Below are 15,466 nucleotides of genomic sequence, written 5' to 3'. Positions count from 1 at the left end.
AAAAAAAAAAAAAAAAAAAAAAAGGCCAGAAAAATAACAAGTGTTGTTGAGAATGTGAAAAAATTGGAACTCTTCTATACCATTGGCAGGAATGCATAACAAAATGGTACAATTACAGTATGGCTATTAAAAACAGAATTACCATATGATCCAGCAATCCTACTTCTCAGTATTTACCTCAAAGAATTGAAGAAAACAGGGTTTGGAGGAGGTATTTGTGCACCCATGTTCATAGCATGGTAGATAAAACAGATGAATTAATAAGTAAAATGTGGTATATACAAATAATGGATTTTTTTTTAGTCTTAAAATGTAAGAAAATGATGACATATGCTATAATGTGGATTGACCTTGAGGACATTATGCATCATGAAATAAACCAGTCACAAAAAAAAGACAAATACCATGTGATGTCATTTACATAGCATACTTCACAACAGTCAAATTCATGGGAGACAGTGTGATGGTGGTTGACCCTGTGATGGGGGAAGGGAAATGAAAAATTACTCTTTAGTGGATACAGAAATTCTATGCGATAAAGTCCTCATTATAATCAACCTCCAGTCAGGCCCAGATTGCAAGTTTGAGGCCAATCTCAGCAGCTTGGTGAGACCCTGTCTCAAAATAAAATTTTTAAAAGTGGTGCGGGTGTGGCTTAGTGATGAAGCTCAACGAGTTTAATCCCTAGTACGGGAAGCGGGGGAAATCGAACTCTAATATAACATCTTTCTTTTGTATTTCCTCTCCAACCATTTCTCCAGCGTACTAGTGTAATTCCTGTCTACCCCTCCCCCCACCACCACTGAACTGGCATCTCCTCTAAGCCCGAGAACTCTATTCGTCAAGCAGAGCTGCCAGATACCGCAGTGAAACCGAACCAAAGAAGAATTTCTGATTTCCACACCACCGGCTCAGTATCTGCCTCAGATCGCTAAGGCTTCAGGTTCTCAGGAAAGCAGATGGGATCTATCCCAGATTAAAGGGATTCTTAAAACAATCAGTCCTATCCACAGATAGGCCTCCGTCTCTGGCTCGCTAACTGTATGTCCTTTTTATTTTTTTTGTGTCAGGGTCTCACTAAATTGCTTAGGACCTCGCTAAAATGCTGAGGCTGGCCATGAACTTGTGATCTTCCTGCCTCAGCCCTCCAAATCGCTGGGATTACAGGAGTGCAACACCTCGCCTGGCCCTAACGTGTTTTTAACTGAACCCTCCCAGGTCACTCTGACTCATCCGCTTGGGGTTCTGTTCTGCGTATCCTTCGGTGCCTTCTACTCACAACGACGTTTGCAGATGCCCAGCACCGGGCCACGGTTTGGGACTCCTGTGGGCAGTCAAGGCCTCGACTCTGGCCTCAAGAGGCCTTCAGGTGCTTCCGACATTGTCTGGTGCAGACCCAGTTTGTTTGGTGGAAGGTATTTCCTGGGCAGGGCAACCATGTGGAGGTGATCCATGAACGTGACCCAGAGTAAAGGATCCATTTCGTACACCTCTGCCTCGTCTTCCCGCATTAACCAACCCGCCAACTTGGAGTTTTTGATTTCCCAGTCTGGGACAAACCACCTTTTGCCCACGGATTTGAAGGCGTAGACTCACCAGAAGTGGATCCAGAGTTCCAGCCCAGGCCAAAGCCCTGCGAGGCCTGTGCACGTCTAGGCCTGTGAACGTCGAGGGCTGCGCCTACAGCCAACAGAAGAACTCGCACTGGGAGCAGGGCGCGGTGCTGGGCCCTTTTATCGCCCTGAGGGATGCTCTGGGTTCCGGATTCCCTCCCCCTTTCAACCACGCCCTCCAGGGTGGAGCCCACCATCAACTCGCGCCTTTTAAATTTCCATTTCAAGACTTCAGGACGCCAAGAGTGATTGTATTACCTACCTGAGGCACCTCCAGACGAAGCTGTAATCCTTTCCTGCGATCCCACTGTGGGGTGAAGCAATTCACATTAATTGGCCATTTCATCTCAACCACAGTCCTAGGAGGTACATTTTATCTTGGTCATTATGTGACGCGTAAACTGAAGATATTGAAACAGTTGCTGAAGGTCACAAAAAGAGAGAACCTGGATTTGAACTCAAACGGTTTTGCTCGTGTCTGTACTGCATTAAACAAACACACAGCCTCAAACTTCTGGCGCAGTGCTCAGCCGCTCAATTATGCAGATCCCATCTCTTTGACCGCTGTAAATTTAATCAAAATTTATTCTAGCGTGAAATCCTGAGGATTCGATCAGATCTCCCTAGAAATGATAGTGGCTTCTTCGTCACCCCCCACCCTAAGTACTGGGGATTTAACTCACCTCCCCAATTGTATTCATTTATCAGTGCTGGGGATTGAATCTAGGGGTACCGTACCGCCGAGCAATATCCCCTGCCCTTTTTATTGTATCTTTTAAATTTTGAGACAGGGTTTTAGGAAATTGTCTTAATTTGCGATCATCCCTTCCAAAGCGACTGGCTAATATTTTGATGTTCATCTATTCCTGGTCCTAAGTCTTAAGAGATTGTTTCAAATCAGCAGGAAAGGCACAATCAGAGTCACATGACTGACCTCTGACCCCCCTGGTGGCTTTTCTCCAAGTCTATGATAGGTGCTGGCCAAAGCTGAAGGTTTAGAAATAGATTTCCTTTCTTTTTAAAAATATTTATTTATTTTTTTAGTTTTAGGTGGACACAATATCTTTCTTTTCTGTGGTGCTGAGGATCGAACCCAGTGCCTCAAGCACACTACCACTTGAGCCACATCCCGAGACCTAGAAATAGATTTCTTTTAAAACTGTTTTTCACAGGGCTGGAGATGTGGCTCAAGTGGTAGCCTGCTCGTCTAGCATGCGTGAGGCAATGGGTTCAATTCTCATCCTCACATAAAAATAAAATAAAACAAAAAAATAATTACTAAAAAGAAAAAACTGTTTTTCTCACTAATTCTTAAAAATTCGTCCTATACTCCCAGGAATGCATGCCCCAATTAGATGTCTGGCCCCTCTACCAGGTCTGTATCTCAGATTTTCTGTCTACTAAATTTTGGCTATCGCCAAGGTAGCACACAAGGCTGGATATCTGAGGGGCCAAGGATTTAGAAAGGGTCCCATCTGGCCAAAACTTTTGCAATGCCAGATGTGGTACTAGCCATTGAACCCAGGAACACTCTACTACTGAACATCTACATTCCAGTCCTCTTAAAAAACAAAACAAAACAAAAAAAAACCACACTGGTGGGAGGCAGTACTAGGATTGAACCCAAAAAAGTTTTGCCACTAAGCTATATCTTCATTCATTTTTATTTATTTTATTTTGAAACAGGGTGTCTCTAAATTGCTGAGAGTATCACTATATTGCTGAGACTGGTCTAGAACTTGTGATCTTCCTGTCTCAGCTTCTTGAGTAGCTGGGATTACAGGTATGGACCATTGTGCCAAGATAAAAAATGTTCTCTTTGGTTTTAACCTCTTGCACATAAGTCCAGTTCTTTGCTGCCTCCCGCAACATACATCTTGTTCCTCAAGACTTGTTTAACATTTGGACCAACTTGCATGAAATTTTTGGATATATTGAGACATTTGTGAAACAATAAGACCTCTCACATTTGGAAGGTAGAGTATTTCTAATGATTTAGGGGAGTCTTTCTAATGGTATTTGTGTAACTTTCCACTGGCTGTAATGAAACGTTGCCACTGATTAATAACTTAGGCAAAGATGTAGCCATTTCTCATTCTTGGCCACCTTTGGTCTTATTTTTATGAACTCTCTTTTCTGACTTTTCCTGATATTGCATTTACCTATGATCATACTCTCCCTTGCACCCTGACTACTTTGTCCCCACTCAGATGGTTATTTAACATTATAAAAATTTTAGCTGGGTGTGGTGACTCCCAGTGACTTGGGAAGCTGGAGGTAGGAGAATTGCAAATTCCAGACCAGCTTCAGCAACTTGGTAAGGCCCTAAGCAACTTAGTGAGATCCTGTCTCAAAATAAAAAAAATAAATTAAATAAAGACTGGGGATGTAGCTCAAAGATAAAGTACCCCTGACTTAAAACACACACACACACACACACACACACGTGTATATATATATATATATATATATATATATATATATATATATATATATATATATANTTATTTAGTTTTATGTGGTGCTGAAGATCAAACCCAGTGCCTCACACATGCTAGATAAGCAATCTGCCACTGAGGCCCAACCCCAGCCCCTTGATTTTTTTTTTAATTGCAAATAAAAAGTTTAATTTCTCAGAAACTGAGTTCATCATTTATAAATACAATAAAGCATAGTCCACTCAAATTTAAGTTACAGTATTTCAACAAAATGACAACTTTCTTAAAAGGTCATAGATGAGTGATTTGTCTCACCCAGAACACTAAATGATTTGAAATGAGAAAAATGAACATTTTTTTTTAAGATGTTAAAGCAAAAGGTTATTGATTTCTTTCTTTCTTTTTGATTTTTTGGTACTGGGGATTGAACCTAGGGGCACTTTACCACTGAGCTACATTCCCAGTCTTTTATTATTATTTATTTTTATTTGGAAACAGGGCCTCAGTAAGTTGCTGTTTTTCTTGTTTTTTAATGTATTTCACTTACTGTACAAATGAAAGTAGTGTGTTTTCATTTTTTTCTAAGTATTTTTAAAATATTTTTTAGTTGTTGGTGGACCTTTATTATTTATTAATTTATATGTGGTGCTGAGAATCGAACCCAGTGCCTCACACATGCTAGGCAAGCACTCTAACCACTGAGCCACAACCTCAGCCCTCTAAGTATTTTTAAATTTCCCTATGATTTGTTATTTGACTCATTGGTTGTTTAATATGTGTTAATTTTCACAGATTTGTGAAGGTTCCAGTTTTTCTTCTGTTATTGATTTTTTCCCCCCAGTACTGGGGATTGAACTCAGGGATGCTCTACTACTGAGCTACATCCCCAGCCCTTAAATTTTTTTTTTTTTTTTTAATTTTGAGACAAGGTCTCACAAAATTGCCCAGCCTGGCTCAAACTTAGAATCCTCCTGCCTCAGCCTCCTCAATAGCTGGGATTACAAGTGTGCACCACAGTGCCTGTCTTCTGTTATTAATTTCTAACTTCATCCCATTGTGGTCAGACAAGATACTTTATATCTTATTTATTTATCTATTTTTTTTTGGGGGGGGTACTGGGAATTGAACACAGGGGCACTCAACCACTAAGCCACATCCCCAGCCCTATTTTGTATTTTATTAGAGAGAGTCTCACTGAGTTGCTTAGCGTCTTGCCATTGCTGAGGCTAGCTTTGAACTTGTGATCCTCCTGCCTCAGCCTCCCAAATATCATTTATTTTTTAAAAAAAGATTGTAAATTGGCTTGAAGTCTAGGCAGGTGAGTTATTTGTCTCACCCAGAACACTTAATGATTTGAAATGAGAAAATGAACATTTTCTTTTAAAGATGTTAATATTAGAGAAGTCCCATGTGCACTGGAGATGTCCTGTGCCTCCTGACTTACCTTATGCTTGGCTGTTCTATACATTATTAAGAGTGGATTATTGAAATCTCCAACTTTGTTACTGTAGAGATATTTCTCCTTTCAATTTTGTCAGTTTTGCCTCATCTATTTTTGATGATCTGTTATTAAGTGCATAAATATTTACAATTGTTTTATTAATATATACTCTTTTTCTTTGTCTTTTGCAACCTTTTCTGATTTAAAAACCTGTTTTTTTTTCTGATATTAGTATAACAAATCCTTTTCTCTTGTTTACTGTTTGCATGGAATGCATTTCATTTTTCCAAACCTTCTCTTCTCTCTCTCTCATCACCACCTACCGCCCCTCTTTTTGAGAGGAGTCTTACTATGTTTCTCAGGCTGATCTCAAACTTCTGTTCTGGGCCCAAGTGATCCTCTGCAGCAACCTTCCAAGTAGCTGGGACTACAGGTGTGGGTCATCTAGCCCAGCTCACCCTTTCACTTTCAACCAATTTTATACCTTGGAATCTAAAGTGAGGCCAGCCTCAGCAATTTAGTGAGGCCCTAAGTATCTTAGAAAGACTATGTCTCAAATTGTTTTAAAGTAAAAAGGGTTGGGGATGTGGCTCAATGGTTAAGCACCCCTGAATTCAGTCCCCAGTACTACTACTACCAATAATAATAATAATAATAATAATAATATCAAATAAAAATAAAGTGAGTCTCTGGGAGAGAGGAGGGATGGGGAAAAGAGAAGAACTATAGAATGAATTTGACAAAACTATGCTATGTTCATATATGATTATTCCACAGTGAATTTCACCCTTATGCATATTTGTAAAGCACTAATTTAGAAAAATAATAAAAAAATAGAAGAAAGACCAGTAGAGCAGAGAAAAAGGGACAGAGCGGGGGACAAAGGGAGGAAAAAAGGAAGCAGTGGGGACTGAAATTGATGCATTGTGTGATTATATCAAAATGAATACCTCACTATTTTGTATAACTATAATGCACTAATAAAACTCACTTTATTAAAGTGAATTTTAAAAAAATAAAGTGAGTATTTTGTAAATGATATATATTTGAATCTTTTTTGTTGTTGTTGGATGCTGAACCCAGAGCTTCAGGAATACCAGGCAAGTCCTCTACCACTGAGCCTGAGTCATATTTTTTAATCCAATTTCTGTTTTTGGATTGGATAGCTTAATCCATTTACATTTGAAAGGTTTACCAATAAGAAGGAATTTAATCACACCATTTTGCTATTTGTTTTTTATATGCCCTTAAGCTCTTGTTCTCTTGCTCGCTCGCTCGCTCTCTCTTTTTTTTTTTTTTTGTTTCTTCCTGCCTTGATTTCTTCTTTTGTGTTTAGTTTACTTTTTTGTACTGAAAGATTTTAATACCATATATATGGAATTTATGTTCATATATATATATATATATATACACACACACACACACACACTTTTGTGCATATTCTATATTCTTTGTAGTTATTTTATTTTGTAAACTTTGTTGTGTGATGTCTCTGTGCTAAAGATTAGTCTGAGATAATTTTAAGGTCTTCTCTGAGCCTATGCCTTTTCCTGGGCATGCACAGTGACTTTCTATGACCAAGGATATGGTTCCCCTTTGCTTTAGGGACAATACAACAACCAAATAAGATGACCCACAACTGTAGTCCCAGTGGGCCAGGAGCGGTGGCACCCACCTGTAATCGAAGCAGCTCAGGAGGCTGAGGATTGAATCCAGGGACTCGCACAGGCTAGGCAAGCACTCACTGCTGAGCCACAACCCCAGCCCTAGAGCCTCACTTTTGCTGAAGCTGGGTTTGAACTCATAATCCTTCTGCCTCAGCCTCCCAAACCACTGAGATTACAGGCATGCACCACTGTGCCTGGCAACAGTGTGTTATATAATTTAAAAAATATTCTTTTTCCAAAGAACTAAATTTTTAGCCAGGTGCAGTGGTGCACATCTGTAATTCCAGCAACTCCAGAGGCTGAGGCAGGATCACAAGTTCAGTTCAAGGCCAGCCTCAGCAATTTAGCAAGGCCCTAAGCAACTTAGGGAGACCCTGGCTCAAAATAAAAAATGAAAAGGGCTCCGTGCTTAAGCACCCCTGGATCCATACTTCAATACCAAATTTAAAAGAAACAAAGAAAGAATAAAATTATAGCTTTACATATTAAAGAATATTAAATTACTATAAGGGGAAAGAGGAATTATAAAGGAAAGAGGAGGGCTAAAGATTTCAACAAAGAGCCCTAGTGGGAAACTTCATTTCTGCAGGGAAAGAGATCTTTTGGAGGAAAATGAATAAATAGATCTCTAGACAGCAATAATTCCTAGGGTACAGGGTATTGATTTAACATTCAAGCAGCCATCTTAAATGTTAACCGCCATCTCATAAATTTTACTTTCCTATACTTCCTCTTACCAGATCTCCCTCCACCCCCATTAGTGGCCTACCCCATGGTACCAAAACCCTAAGCCAATCCCAGAAGGACAGACCCCTTGACTCTGGAAAGCCCCGCGGTGCCATGGACCTAAGTCAATCCCATGCTGTTCCCCACCCACCTGGCTCTGATGCAAGCACCCCAGTCTATCCCACAGCCCCACAACCACAATCCAAACCCCTGCCCCACAAAGGCTGAACACCCGAACATCTCGGGGCCTCTCTATAGAGAGATGGTCCTTATTTGTCAGCTTTGACAAATAAACCTTCCTGTGGATCTCTGTCTGGACTCCATCCTTCATTTCTCTCTAGCCCCTCTCTTGCTTTCTCATTTTCCTTTCAAAGGGTCCATCTCTTCATTGGGTTCAGAGTCAAATGGCATCCCCTGATCCCCACTCCTGTTATGGAACCTCCATATTAGGTCATTTCCACCTAGGTCACTCTGGTCCTGTGTCTTCTGCACACTAGGTGGCACCCATGTCCTAGTTCTGATAGGTTTTGACAAATTTCCTTCTGTTTCCACGAATTTTCAATGCTATGGGGACTTTTAATTAAATGTGATTCCTTTCACCTCTTTCCTTCTGAATATTACCTTAGGGCCATTATATCTTTTCTTTGCTGTTAATCTGTTGTGTCATGATTCCCTCTAAAAATGAGGGCATACCTGCAGGTACAGTGGCATATGCCTATAATCCCAGCAACTGTGGAGGCTGAACCAGGAGGATTCACAAGCTCAAGGCCAGCCTCTGCAATTTAGAAACCATTTCAAAATTAAAAATAAGAAGGGATGGGAAGGATGTAGCTCAATGGTAAAGTACCCCTGGGTTCAATTCCCCAGTACAAAAAAAAAAAAAAAAGCCTATCTGCTGTAGTTTCTGAAGCACTTTCCTTAGGGCAGGAGACTTCTGCATTAGTAGCCCCACTAAGCCTCCAATTCTAAGGACTCCATTTCAATTAACTCTAAACAACAAGAATTTGTGATTCAGGGGCTCTTTCCTTCTGGTCTTGACATAATGATTGAGTTTCTTCATTGTGCTGAGTCTGTTAAAATAGCCACAGGTAGGGTTCTTTCAGAAGCACTCACAGAGCCAAAGATTCCTGTCATTGAAAAGTAAAGCAATGCCAGGCTGGGGCTGTAGCTCAGTTGGTAGAGCACTTGTCTAGCATGCGTGAGGCACTGGGTTTGATCTCCAGCACCACATAAAAATAAAATAAAGGTACTGTGTACGTCTACTATTAAAAATGTGTGTGTGTGTGTGTGTGTGTGTGTGTAAAGCCATGCCTGTAATCCCAGTAATTTGGGAGACTGAGGTAGGAGAATTGTAAATTCAAGATCTAAGTAAAAAATAAACCAAAACTAGGTGTGGTAGCTTAAGCCTATAATCCCAGAAACTCCAGAGGCAGAGGCAGGAGGATGGCAAGTTTGAGATCAGACTGAGTGAATTTAGAGAATACACATCTCAAAATAAAAAGAACTGAGGATATAACTGAGGGGTAGAGCACCCCTGGGTTGGATCCCCAGGACCACAAACAAACAAACAAACCCAAGGCATGATAAAATTCTAAAGAGTTTATTTGAGCCAGAAGCAATTCATGAATGGAGAAACAACAAACTAGAAGAGACTGAGTGTTTCAATGACAAAGTGTCAGAGGCAAGTGTTTATGGGGAAACCGCAGAAGTAAATTAAATTATTTGATTGGTAACAGGTACACAATGGCCTTATTTGGTCTACTCCATTGATAAGTCCCTAGTTATATAACTATGTTTCTTGACTACTCTTGGTTGGTTGGACTTTAGTTTTGTTTCTAACATAAGCATTTGCCAGAAATGACCCAAGTTAAATTTCACCTATGTCTGCAGATCAAGCTAGTTTGAGGTCATCAATATGGCCTAACTGGTTTTGTCTGCTCTGGGATTCTTCAGGCCTGGCCACCGTTTTAGTTTACTTTAACAGTGGGAAAGTAATTTATTAAGAACCCAGGAGAACCCGTGGGGAAATAGGGAAGCAGGATGCTCAAGAGGCAGAAGCCAAGGAAGGGTACCATCTTGGATCCCAGAATCCACCTGACCCTGCTGGGGTCCTGAGGTATGGAGATGGGCTTTTGTATTTCTGGCCATTATCTAGCTAAGGACCAATTAGGGTGAGAGTCAAGTGGACCTGTTAACCTGCCAGGCACTTCCAGCCCTCCATACAGTAGGAGGTGAGCGTTTAGCAGTAAAATATGCAAGAGCTGGGGACGGGCACACAGAGTGATAAAGGGAACTGATGACATGTGGGCGGGGTCCTGCGGTGACTACTGCAGCTAGATCTATTCTAAATATGCCTGAGATGGGATGAACTGTATTCTATCCTCCCAGATTCATACGTTGAAGTCCTAACCCTTGATACTTACCTAACCCTCAGTAGGACTGTATTTGGAGACAGGGCCTTTGAAGTAGAAGCTAAGTTGTCATCAGGGTGGACCCTAATCCAATTTGGTGTCATTATAAGAAGAGAAAATTTGGACATGGGTAGACACAGAAAGGAGGCTGTGTGAAGACAGGGAGAAGACAGCTATCTACAAGCCAAGGAATTAGACCTCAGAAGAAACCAACCCTGCTGACACCTTGAATTCAGAATTCCAGCTTCCAGATTGTGAGGAGATAAAAATTGGTTGTTAAGTCACCCAGTCTGTTGAACTTTGTTATGACAGCCCGAGCAGAGGAATATAGTACAGTGTCCTTGTGTCTAGAAACAGAAGAGGGTCTCCCTCCTGTAATTATCTTACCTCTATAGCAAACTAATTTTTAGGAGGAGTTCACACTTGGATATTTTCCCCCTCTATTTTAAAATTTTTATTTCTTTGTTAAAGAAAGAGCTTCTGGAGGTCAAATAAGAAAAATATACCAAACTCTAAGCACTATTAGGTTATGAAACAAATAATCTGAGGTAGAAATTGAGAAATTTAATCCATAATGTTTTTAGGGGGGTATTTATTCCTAGTCACCATAATGTCTCTCCAGTAAAATATGTTTTTTTAAAAGTCTCAAATTCCAAAAGGTTAATAATCTATTCTCTAAATGGATGATGGAAAACTATGACCATACAAACTTTTGTCTTCTTAACAAAGTAAATTTACTAAAGATGCTGGACATTTCCAACAGTAGTAACCATAGGGAGGCCATTGTTTGTAACCATATTGTCCATATTGGGGTGGATAATAAGGTTTTTGTCTGTGTTTCCAGGCATAATTGTCACCCCAGGATCATCCCTGGCTGCTATCTTGCAACCAATTGCCTCTGTTTCTTTGGTTCCCACCAACTCTGCTATTCCATTCCTCAATAATTGGAGGGTTTTCAGGAGGGCATTTCAGTATTCCTGGGGTTTTGTCATCATCTTCTGTGAATCTATTTGGAACAGCTTCAGAAGTGTCTGTCATCCTGACAAGGGCTGTGTCTATCTAGCTCCAGCCCAATAACACGGATGAGACTTGCAGTGGATGTGATCTCCAGGCCACCACACAGTGGAATGCCAGATCACTCCCCATACTTGGATATCTTGTGAGGAGTCCACAGGTTAGTGAAAATATCTGTTTATTTTGATGGTAGTAGGGATTGAACCCAGAGGTGCCCTATTGCTGAGCTATATCCCCAGCCCTTTGTTGTTGTTATAAAGATGGGGTCCTGCTAAGTTGCTGAGACTGGCTTGGATCCTGCGATCCTCCTACCTCAGCCTCCTGAGTTGTTGGGATTACAGGGGAGTGCCCCTGGGCTTTCATTCAAGATATCCACTCTGTTAATGAAGCAACAATGCTTTCATTTCCAGTTGCTCCTATGCCAGCCACAGAACTGACATTACACCTACTGTTAAATATTTCACAATCACAGACTTAGAAGTTTCTATCTTCTCTGTTTCAAGTCCTGTCAATTTTCCCCAATTGATTTAAAAGTGTTTAATTATTGTTTTGTTTCCTAGTTCTTTAGTCTCATGAACATAGTGATGATTTATTGTATACTTTCCTTCAGTAGATGCCTGCAAACAAAACAACGATCTTTCCTGTATAGCCTCTGTTATGATTTGGATATGAGGTGTCCCTCAAAAGCTCATCTGTGAGACAATGCAAAAAGGTTCAGAGGAGAAATGATTGGGTTGTAAGAGTATTTTAATCCCCTGATAGGAATTGACTGAGCAGTAACTAAAGTGGTGTGGCTGGAGGAGATGGGAATTGGGGCATGGCTTTGGGGTATATATTTGTGTCTGGCAAGTGGAGACTATCTCCTCTGCTTCTGATCACCACGTGAGCTGCTTTTCTCTGCCACACTCTTCTGCCATGATGTTCAGCCTCACCTTGACCCTCAAATAATGGAGCCAGCCTTCTGTGGACTAAGCCCTCTGAAACTATGAGCCCTCCAATAAACTTTTCCTCCCCTAAAATCGTTCGGGTCAGATCTTTTAGTCACAGCAGCAAAAAAGCTGACTAAAACAGCCTCTAAGAGTTGCAATGCTTTTGTAGAAAAAACTTACAGTTATGAGGTACTGGGTCCTCTACCTAGAATGAATCTCTGCAGGTGAAGAAAATCTCTCTAACTACCAATAAAAAAGCTCTTTTTAAGGATTCTGGTCCTACTGCAATTTCACAGATGTACTGATAATTGGGCATGATTAGAAAATGTCCCTTTTCCTTTTATGTTTAAGAATAAAGTAAACCTGTGACTAATAGGATTCCATATTAATAAAACATGTTTGAGTGTCTTTTTGCATATAAATTAGCATTATTCATAAGTAGAGATAATATAATTGTATATAAAGCACTTAACAAGCCTCACGCAAGGTGCTACCAGAGGCATGGAGGAGCAGAGAAACAAATCTAAATCTGCTCCACACTTATTCTAGTGGGGTCAAATTATTTATGTAATCACCCTGCCCCTAGGCACCTGGTTGTCCCCCAAGGGTCTAAGGACTAGTCACTGTTGCTGGCAAACTGGGCATCAGCAGCAACAATAATTTCTACTTTGGTAAGGGGAAGTCTGTGATTGAGCCCATTTTCTTTATGAATCCATTGAGCAAATTCTGGGGTGACTAGGGAAGGAAGCTGAATGTTACCCAGAGAACACGTTACCTAGTGTTAAAATAAAAACTCCAGACAAATTAAATTTAACAGAATTTAATTGAGCATAGAAAGATTGGCAAATCAGGTAGTCTTCAGAACCAGAACTGGCTCCAAAAGACTCCCACTTGCAACATGGTCTGAAAAGCATGTATGGACAGAAAAATGGAAGTGATGGACAGAAAACAGAAGTGAGGTACAGAGAAAGCTGAACTGGTTCCAGGTTGGCATTTGCCTTATTTGAACACAGCTTGAAGAGTTGGCTGCCTGTGAAGGGCTGGGACTCGGCTATTCATTGCAAGGGCAAATGTCTAAGTTTGCTTTTCTGCATCTAAAAGTTAAGTATGCAAGAACAGAATCTCCTGGGCCAAATGTAGTTTGTTTTAACAATCTGACTTTTTTTTGGTCAGCCTCTCAATTTCGAGAGATTTTTAAAAATTTGGGGCATTGATGTCACTTTCTATTACTATTGTAAATGGATTTATTTGGTCTCATTGTGGGATTCCTAAGTCATAACATAATGTCAGTTGACTAATTCTTCATGTTCTTGCTGATCTAGGCAAACTGAGAACATTCACACTCAATGGATGGCTACACACAAACATTTATGAGTTAAGAGGATATAATGCACAAGGGGACTATTATGACAAATATCAAAAGAAATGTACTCCTAACCAGAGTCTTCATAAACTGAACTGAATTGAACTGAATCTAACAGGTCAAAGTTCAGGCAATACAGGCAATTCAATGGTATTTGAGTCTAATTGGTCATTGTCCTTATTCAGGGTGAGATGGTGATTAAGGACCATAGCTGGCTGCAAAACAGTCTGATTTAAAGAGGTCCCATTTTTTTTATTAGCCTAGTAACATGAGTCATAGTAACTGGGAGACCCACTGGAAAAAATAATAAAGATTGGAAATCTTAGAAAACCCAAGCTTGTCATTTGCTGTTTGGGATGCCTTTAAAATAGTAGCTCCTGTAAACATGTCATGTTGTTATAGGCCAGGCTATATGGTCAATGACCAAACAGACTCCATTTTACCCTGAGACTCCACATCAAGTAAGAAATGCTTCTCCCATGGGAAAGCCCCACCTCTGTACCCATTAATAGTTACCTAGCATAGCATACTTGGCAACACAAAATAGCAATTCTTATACAATGTAAAATTATACTCTTTGGTTTCCATTTTTCTTGGGCAATGTATCTTGTCAGAGATTGATTGTCTAGACATCAGTAACCATTCTCTAACTTGTACTGAACTAGGGTCACTTTGAACCCCTTCCTTTCTGCTTACTTGCTGCTATGCCAACCTGGAAAGTCCCATAGGAAATACCAATGTACCCAATGCATTGTCTCGCTAACTGTCCAATTCAGTTTCTGTACCTGCTTGCTTGCAGCTAGGTCAACTTGGATGTGGTTTTTTGCAGTTTTTGCCTTTAAATATCCTAAAATGCTCAGGTTTAGGGCTGTTCCTTGCAGAGACAGTTATAGGTCTTGTGGGGAGTAGTCACCGGGCGGCTGGCTAAATAAAGACCCTTCAATTTGGACAAAACTAGGACTTGGTGTGTTTTCTGAGTGACCTGCCCCACAACAATGTGTCTCTTTCTCTTGAGAAATTTCCTACCTGTATTTGGTGGCAGCATCTAGAGAAATATCACTTGCCAGGGTGTAGCAGCTCACGCCTGAGATCCCTGTGACTCCAGAGGCTGAGACAGTTCGAAATCAGCCTCAGCAACTTAGCAAGACCCTATCTCAAAAAAAAAAAAAAAAAAAAAAAAATGGGGATGTAGCTTAGTGGAAACATGCCCCTGAGTTTAGACCCCAGTACTGGAAAAGAAAAGAAACAATGAAACACCGTTTCAATTAAGCTTCCTATAAGTCAGGGGAGAAAAAGATATAACATTCAGGTTTGTTCAACATCAAATACAAACTGGCAGCTCAAGCAAAAAGGAAATCTAAAGCTGCACAATGATTTTGTTTCAGTGGTGCTGGGGATTGAACCCAGGACCTTGTGCATGCTAGACAAGACCCTAAGCTATATCCCTAGCCCTTTCTGTGTTAATTTGAGACAGGTCTTCCTAAATTGCCTAGACTGGCCTTAGCCTCCTAAGTAGTTGGGATTACAAGTGTACACCACTGTGCCTGGCCCATTGAGAGTTTTTATTGAACACATGTGCTATCATTCCACCTTTTGGAGAGTGACTTCTTATCTGAATTCCTGGGAGGTCTGATTGGCTATGAAATCTGAGACTGTTTCTAATTTACAAATTAACTTCAAATTCCATACAACCAGTACTCCACTATTGCCACGAGAATCCCACAGGAGGGGCTGGGGATGTGGCTCAAGTGGTAGCGCGCTCGTCTGGCATGCGTGCGGCCCGGGTTCGATCCTCAGCACCACATACCAACAAAGATGTTGTGTCTGCCGATAACTAAAAAAATAAATAAATATTTAAAAAAAA

General features: G+C 40.5%; 1 pseudogene; it reads right to left on the bottom strand.

Annotated features, from left to right (window-relative positions):
• The window catches only part of LOC125610376, a 14,100-nt pseudogene extending 2,766 nt beyond the window's left edge, over positions 1-11,334 (bottom strand).
• Positions 11,335-15,466: the final 4,132 nt, after the last annotated feature.

The sequence above is a fragment of the Marmota marmota genome, unplaced genomic scaffold (genome assembly GCF_001458135.2).
Source record: "Marmota marmota marmota unplaced genomic scaffold, marMar, whole genome shotgun sequence".
NCBI classification, from domain to species: domain Eukaryota; kingdom Metazoa; phylum Chordata; class Mammalia; order Rodentia; family Sciuridae; genus Marmota; species Marmota marmota.
The sequence above is the reverse complement of the archived record's forward strand: the minus strand, read 5'-3'. Positions and strand labels throughout refer to the sequence as shown.